General features: G+C 40.7%; 1 pseudogene; it reads right to left on the bottom strand.

Moving 5' to 3' along the window:
- Positions 1–1,355, bottom strand: part of LOC107574368 (uncharacterized) — a 6,755-nt pseudogene extending 5,400 nt beyond the window's left edge.
- Positions 1,356–8,625: the final 7,270 nt, after the last annotated feature.

Here is an 8,625-nt window from a genome sequence, read left to right as displayed (position 1 = left end):
TTCTTTACAGAGGCATCAAATTCTGTTTGCATCACAGAATCATGATGTTTCTGTTTATGCCTTTAAAGCTGCTTTGAAACAATCCATATTGTCTCACTGGTTGCATTGCGTGTCCTTCCAGCTAACGTTAGAACTTACTAGTTTTCAAAACAGTGGCTATGAAACATGCATTATTTGTGTGACCATTTCAATAACCATAAAACAGGAATACTGTAGCAAACCGCGTGTTAATCTAGAATCTTAACAAGTAACATACCTTATCTTCCTCAATGCAGAGATAAAGTCCATATTTTCTGCAGGAAATTAGTAACTTTATGATGGAGATTTCAACCGCCAGCACATAGACCATGATATTCGCCAAAAGCATTCACAAGGCGCAGGGTTTTCTCATGATAGCTACAATTACGTAGTGAGAAAACGGGTTTAACATTGAGATCACAAGAAAATTAAGTAGTGATAATGAGGAATCAACTCTCATTATGTCGAGATTACAAGAAAATTAAGTCGTGATAATGAGAAATCAACTCTCGTTATGTCGAGATCACGAGAAAATTAAGTCGTGATAACGAGAAATCAACTCTCGTTATGTCGTGATAACGAGAAAATTAAGTCGTTATTGTTACGGAAGAGGTCTGACACAACAGGTTAGGGTATATACAAAACAGTTTATTAGGTCACAGTGAGTACTGGTGTCGGGTCCGGAGGAAGTGATGGTGAGGGAAAGGTCCGTGAGAGAGTGCAAAGGATATGGAGAGTGGAGTAATCCGAGTCTTTGGCTTCTAAGGCCGCGGGAGTCCAGGACAGAGATTTGGGTTTCCCTCGAAGTAGGTTGGTGAGGGGGCTGGTGATCCTGCTGTAGCCAAGAATGAAGCTACGGTAAAAATAGGCAAATCCCAGGAATCGTTGGAGCTCTTTAATCGTGGTGGGTTCTGGTCAGGAGGTTATAGCTTCCACCTTCCCCTCGTCCATCTGGATACCGGTATGGTCAATGTCATACCCCAGGAATTGTACTGTGGGTTGGTGGAATGTGCACTTTTCAGCCTTGAGGAATAGGTGGTGCTCTCTCAGGCGTTGGAGGACCTCCGCAACGTGGTGGCGATATTCGGCCTGGCTCCGGGAGTAGATGTGCTTTACCAACCACGGGCGCCCTAAGATGATGTCTGCAGTAGACCCTTCTAGAACCAGAAGATGAATGTCCTCCGAGTGAAGGAGGACCAGACGAAGAGTGATGGGTCCCACGCGATAGTGAACATGTCTATGGCATACCGTAGACCCTTCCAGAACCAGAAGATGAATGTCTTCTGTATGAAGTTGACCCAGCCGAAGAGTGATGGGGCCCACCCGATATCGTACATGTCGGCGACATAGTGGTTTCTCAGTTATCGACTGGACCTGGCAGACAGTTTCAGTGGCGGTAGCGGTAGCGTGTAACTTGAGCTGGCGGCAGAGGTTTCTGGAGATTAAGTTTCCTGCTGACCCAAAGTCGATAAGGGCTGATACTGAAATAGAAACATCAGAGGCAGTAAGCATTACACAGGTAGTGAGGGGCTCCATATTAATAATATCAGGTTGAATCACACTTACCACGGGATGTGGAGGGCGCATGCCAAGATCATATGCCCTGGAGCTCCACAATATAAACAGAGACCCCGGGTCAGCCTTCTTTGCCGCTCAGCGGAAGATAATCGTTGCTTTTCCACGATCATGGGTTCTGGTGCTGGTTCTGGAGGATAACTGGGCTCTGGTCGGTGGAGGCAGGAGGTTGTGGCGTGGACAGGTATGGCTGCTAGACAGGACTGCGTGCGGCTCGAGCATCGGATGGACAATTGCATGAACTTTTCCAATCCAAACGAATCATCATAGGCAGCGAGCTGTAACCGAAGCTGGGGTTCCAGCCCCTGTCTGTAGGTGGTCAGTAGCGCTCTCTCATTCCATCCACTCGCCGCAGCGAGAGTCCTAAACTTCAGCGAGTATTCGGCAGTTGACATGGTCCCCTGTTGTAAGTGATAGAGTTGCTCTTCCACAGCGGCATCTCCATCTGTCCTTTCAAACACCTCGCGAAAATGCACAAGGAAGTTCTGCAGATCTTGAATGACGGGGCTGGCCTGAGTCCAGATCGTTTCCGCCCATTGCAGTGCAGGTCCTGTTAGCAGGGAGATAATAAAAGCAATTTTAGAGGTGTCGTTGGGATATGAATGTGGTTGCATCTTAAAGGTGAGATTGCACTGGAGGAGAAATCTGTTGCACTCCTCTGCCGAACCAGAGTAGGGCACCCGGTCAGGCCATGGGACTAGCGATGATGGTAGGAGAAGAAGTGCTGGTTGGGATGGAAGCAGTGATGGGTGGTGATGGCGGCAGTGCCGGTGGATTGCGTAGCACTCGTCGTAGTGAGTCTACAAGCTCCTGGAAGGGATCGGGGTGACTCATCTGTGCCGTCGGTGTTGGTCCGGTCTTCTGTTACGGAAGAGGTCTGACAACAGGTTAGTGTATATACAAAACAGTTTATTAGGTCACAGTGAGTACTGGTGTCGGGTCCGGAGGAAGTGATGGTGAGGGAAAGGTCCGTGAGAGAGTGCAAAGGATATGGAGAGTGGAGTAATCCGAGTCTTTGGCTCTTTTGATTGAGGCTGGAAGGGATACGGGGGAAGCACACACCTCAGCGATCCGGGAACTAGGAGATACAGGAGACACTTGGAGGCGAGGAGACACTAGGAGGAACACAGGAGGTAAGTAATGCAAGAAGTATTCAAAGGTAATCAGTAGCAAAGTCATTGAGTCCTCTACGTGTATACGAGACCGGACAGTGAGGGGGCCTGAGGTGTGTGCTTTTATGCAGGCTGGTAATGAGGTGCTTGATTGGTGACAGGTAAAGGTGCTCAGAACTCAGGTGAGAGGGATCGTTGTGATTGGGTGGTGGCGGAGCCGGGCCGATCTGTTACAGTTATGAGAAAAGGAAAAAAATAAAAAGTATTGCATGGGATCTTAGAACTTCCGTACTTTCAGTAGCGGAAATTTAACCTTTTCACTAGTGAGTTTAAAATATTCTAGCTGTCCCGCCAGAGTGAGTTTTTTTTTTAGGCGACCATTATTTTTGAACTTTTCCCCTTATGTTTCCATGGCGACACATCATGCTTGTCACGTGACACCGCAGCCACGAAACACTATGACGGATGGATCGCTTTTATTTCATTTTTCCTTTTTTATTCAAAATATTCGTGCTCCCATGTGTGTCTAACACATATTAACACAATCTAACACACTTGCTTACCATGTCATCAACTATCTGATATTCCGATTCACAAATACGTGTAAGTGAGCGTGTGGTGTCATTTAAATACCATCATAAATGAGCTTGATCATGATCTATAACGTGAGATGGACGCAGCCATGTTTGTTCGTGCTGCAGATCAGAGAATCCTGTCAGTCAGAATGCCCTCGTGTAGCTGACAGAGTCGGGGCTCGCCTGAGCCATGGCGATGAACATGGCTCATTCCTCCATAATCTCGGGGGGAAAACAAACAGAAAACAAAAACGGGGAGAAGAAGGGCTGCTCACTTTCAATTTGGGTCTGCTGTTCTGTCACAGTCACTCGGGGAGGATGGAACAAGGAGACACAGGAGAATATTTCAACATGGAATTTAACCCTCTTAGCGCCAAAGTCGCAAAATTGCGACAAGACGTCATACTTAATCAAATAGACTGTAGTTCCTAATATGGTGTGATATCTCATTTGTATTCCCTACCACTAGATGGCAGACATGTAGTACTTCGATTCTAGACCAAAATTACGTCACGTTCCTATTCAAAGTGTTCGAGGAAATAGCAGAGCAAGTGAGCTTTCGTGTCATTGATGCGGAAGCAGTTCAGTTCATAACGTGCGGGTAAGCTGTGAGATTTGTGAGAGAAAATCGCCAAATGGCTAATAAAAGTTGTACCGTGAGGATGTGTTGCAAATATTATTCGCTGATTCTGACTCTGAAGGGGAATATTTTCCTTTTGGAAATGACGATCGGTCGTCTAATAACCGCGCTTCTTCCGGTACATCTTTGCAGCGCAGGTCTTGAGAGTCCTGAAAGGTGTTGTCTCAAACGAAGAAGAAGTTTTCTGAGCAAAGTTATTTTGGGCTGATCGCTTTTGAGAATTTCTATTCTGTGTGTGCTGGCCAATGAGAGACATGGATTTTGAGCGGGAGAATCTTTCTTTGTCTTTTGTTTATGGCTCATTTGCATGCTTTATGGCCGGTCTGGAATATCCGTAGTTTTAACCCAAAATATCGTACGAGTCATATGATGCGTTTTACAATCACATACTGTACGTCATTGCCCGAGGGATGAAGAACAGGTAACATTGATACCAAGAAACAATCATTTGGAATAGATTAAACCAAAGATACATACATACACCTGAATATCAGTGTTTTATGGCTTTAACTAATACAAATAACGAGTGGTAATTCGGCTAATCTAATTGGGGAACGTACACACAACACATGCATATACCAGATACAATTATAACTGATTAATTATAGTCTAAAATAAAGAAATGTCTTTATGTGTGTGTGTGTGTGTTAGTTTGGGTGTGTGTGTGTGTGTGTTCGTTTGGCCATTTACAGCTCTTTGTGGAATGTGTTTGAAATCAGATTGCAGGATGCTCGTGGGGCTGGTTCTAATCTTACTTGACGGCGAAGAACCATTTGGCAATTTACACCCCTATACGAACGTAAAGTTCCTGACCAGAACTGTAATTTATATGCAAATGTCAAAAGGCTAAAAGGGGTCTTTTAAGCCATAAACAGTCCAACGCTCATGCATGATCATACGCAGACGCTACATCAAAATCCAGCATTTTTCCAAAAAAACCCTGGCGCCTAAAGGGTTAATGGAATCAGCAACGGGGAAAACACAAGAACTCACAGAAGACATTTAACAGCAGACGAGAAACACTGGGTTTAAATGAACAGACACAATGGGACACACCTGGGAGCAAATTAACTAATTAATCTAACACACTTGGACACAAATGAAATCAATGAGGACAGGACACAAGAATAACCAAATAAGGACAATCAGGAACATACACGTGACACTACTGTATGGACGTACATTTACTTTCCCTTCAGCCTGAGGCTTATTCATTTCACTTTTGGTGTGAAAGGCCTTTATATTTGCCAAAAATTTATATATTTTATTTTAAAAACAAACAAGCAAGCCCTGTCCAGATTTAAAAAGTAACACAAAAGTAATGCAACACATTACTTTCCATAAAAAGTAACTAACGTAATTAGTTACTTGTTTATGTAGCAACGCAATATTGTAATGCATTACTTTTAAAAGTAACTTTCCCCAACACTGCTACTGACTATAAGTAACTTTGCATGTACAGCAACTTATTCTACTCACCCTAACCTAACAGTCTACAAATGCTCTAATGAGAGTTAGTTGACATGTAGTTGCAAAGTTACTTACAGTTAGTAGAATGTCTAAAGTGGACTATAGAAATAAAGTGCAACCGAGTTTAATAACCTCATTGAGAAACTCAATGCAAGGGTTAATTAAATGATTGATGGTTGTTCAGGTCTAAGCAACTGCATATAATACTATAAACTGGAGATTTCACATTTTCACTCTCTTTAAACTCATTCTTTCTTCCCTTTCTCTTTTTCTGCAACTTATGTGAATGTGTGAGTGCAAGTGATTATATGTTAGATTAGTTTATATGTCTTAGATGTGTCCAATAAAGTCTAATTTATATTGAAAGGGGAAGTATATTGTGTTTTGTGCTCACAAGTTAATGTCTTCAACTGCCGATCTTGTAACCATGCTAATAAATAGTGTTTTCACTATACTTTGGATATCAATATGCATTGCAGAGTTGATGTTATACGGCCTGTTCAATGAATCGCTGGCCGATTCAGTTGATCAGCCAACAGTGATTCTGTCAAAATTCCCTATAAAAATCATAATTAATTCCCTTTGAGCTAAATTTACCTGTTTCCCTTACATTACACATTAGTCACAGAAGCTGTGTTTTTCAGTCAAGAAATAGCAGTTTTTCCTGTCCCTGGTGCAGCTGGTTGCCATTATTTGCACCTCATATTCAGAAAGCTGGTAAGCTGCGGTTACGAAAACATTAGCATGTAGTTATCCAGTGATATTGATAGCGGATGTTAAATGTGCACAAAGTATTTTTCCACATAAAATTTTACTCCAAAAGAAATGTTTCACACTTTTAAAAAATCATGTTACTCATATGCAATGATTCCAGTCATTGCTAAGCTCTTTTATTTACAGTACATGAAGTGGGTTGCCTCATGGTGGCTGCCATATTGAGATAACATGACCATTACTCAACATTTGTGTTCATGGAAATAAATTAATAATGGATTACTGAATAACAATACCATGAATAACTTAAAACTGTTGCTTTTGCGTGATACTCAAGTTAATAACAAATTCATAACAACATAAACTCCCCACTGATTATGGGATCAACTGCATTGGAACAAGTGTGTAATGTAGTTGTTTATAGTTTTTTAATGGCTCTGTAATCATAATTTGAAGATTTATCAGTGCCAGCATTTTACAGCCTAATGTATTCTAAATCAAATTAAATGGACAGTTGTGTGACTGTAACAGCATTTTACCCTAAGTACACTCTGTATCCACCGACATTTTCTCTCGATTTATGTAACATTTTTATCATACTGAGCGGTTCATTTATAGCCTTACTCAGAATTATACATTTATAATCCCTTACTTCAGAGCTGAGACACACAATTCCTACAGAATTCTCTCAGGATCCTTTTGGGACTCCAAATAAAGAGCTGGAAAAAAATATTATATCATTTTGAAAACACCCACCTGTGACTGTGGGGTATGAATGAGTAATATCCAGACACAGTCAATAATCCGTAAAAACTATTAACCTAATCAGATACTAGAACAGCACAGACCCAGAGAGTCTTTGATTAAAATCTGCCTTGATCTGCATAAAAGCCAAAGTAAATTCCTACCGTATGACTTTGCGAACTGTGTCTAAGCTATTTAAAGTCTGCATCTTGCTAGAATGACAGAACTAGCATTTCCCTAAAGCAATACATCTGTGCCAAATCTGGCCCTGGTTATGTTATTGGACCCAGTTAACAGTTAACATATTGGAGGTCTACAAGGAAATTTTATAGTCCATTGATTTTATGGCATTAGGAGAAATGCAAAAGCTGGAATAAAACGGAATTGATTTGTTGCAGTGATCGTGTTCTTGCAGTGTTGCGGTCTGCTAATAGGTGTGGCTGTAATTATGATGACTAAAAGGTTCTTATTTTATCCCATGACAGCAAAAGATCCAAACATGGTGGATAGTATTTCACCTCTGTGCCAGAACTGTGCTTTATATTTCACTGCTCATGTGGATTATGTAAATAGTAATTTGCAAAATCATGTAATGTTCCCTTGATATGATAACTGCTCATGCAAGACTGTCAAATTATTTTAAATATGGTAATACATGAAGATTAAGTTTCAATCTTTGGTTTAAATAACAGTGATTCAGCACTAGCTGAAGTACAACAAAGGTTAAGAAAGTATCAAATTTCTGTTTAGTTGCAGTCATTGTTTAGATTTATGTATATGTCACAATATTTCTTGTCATATTGTAATGACACAGACTCTGTCAGAGGGCTGGCATTTTAAAGGCACTTAAACACCATAATTTGTTTTCTAATGCACAGCATCCGCTCATCATTCACTATTGTTCATCTGTCAGATTCTACAATGCGAAAACCTCATGTGGGTTTTTAATGCTTTAATGTTAAACTACAGTAGCTGACTGTGTGATATGCAACAGAAAAACAAACCTGTATTTGTCGTTCTTGAATATTTAGACTGCATGAAAGATGTAATGTATGGTGATAAATGGAAAATAAACACAGACAGGGTGATGAGGCACTTGACGCAAAATAGAATGTGCATAATCCCACTTCTTACATGACTGCTTGCCAAATAAATAAATATGTTGATGTAAAATATTTATGAGTTAAAAGTTATCTCATAAAGATATCTATATATTATTTTTCTGCTAAAGCAAAAAATGTTTCAAACAGTGTACAAAACAATTAGCTCAGCAATGAGGCCAACACTGCAAAAATATTATAGTAATATTAATACTGAATTTTACAATCATTTTCACTACAGTCGGAAACTGTGTGCTAAATGGCACGACTGATCAATCAGCCATGAACCCAACTAACCAGCTACGAGGAGAATCACAACATTACAATTTTGATTTGAAGCAACACTATCCGAATTTGAAAATTCTGACAAAAGACAAATGTAGAAAACTGTTACTTAGTATCTAGTCAGGGGGCATTTAGACGACTCTGTTTTCAACTAAAAACTGAAAAAAGTGTATGTGTTTTGGCTGTTCAACAATGCAGTTTTGTGTGCTTAAAAATGCTCATTTTTGAAAAACGGTGCAAGTGCAAGTTTTTGAAAACAATACCGTTACTGCCTCTCTGTAAACTACAGAAACGCAAATTTGTGAAAACGGTGACATCATGCACATGTGTATTATGTGGTGAGCCAGCGTGTTTCCTTACAAAGTGGCATTGCCATCTGTTGGCCTGGCATG

Source organism: Sinocyclocheilus grahami, unplaced genomic scaffold, assembly GCF_001515645.1.
Source record: "Sinocyclocheilus grahami isolate Dianchi unplaced genomic scaffold, SAMN03320097.WGS_v1.1 scaffold2200.1, whole genome shotgun sequence".
NCBI classification, from domain to species: domain Eukaryota; kingdom Metazoa; phylum Chordata; class Actinopteri; order Cypriniformes; family Cyprinidae; genus Sinocyclocheilus; species Sinocyclocheilus grahami.
Note: the sequence above shows the minus strand (reverse complement) of the source record. Positions and strands in the feature narration are given on the sequence as shown.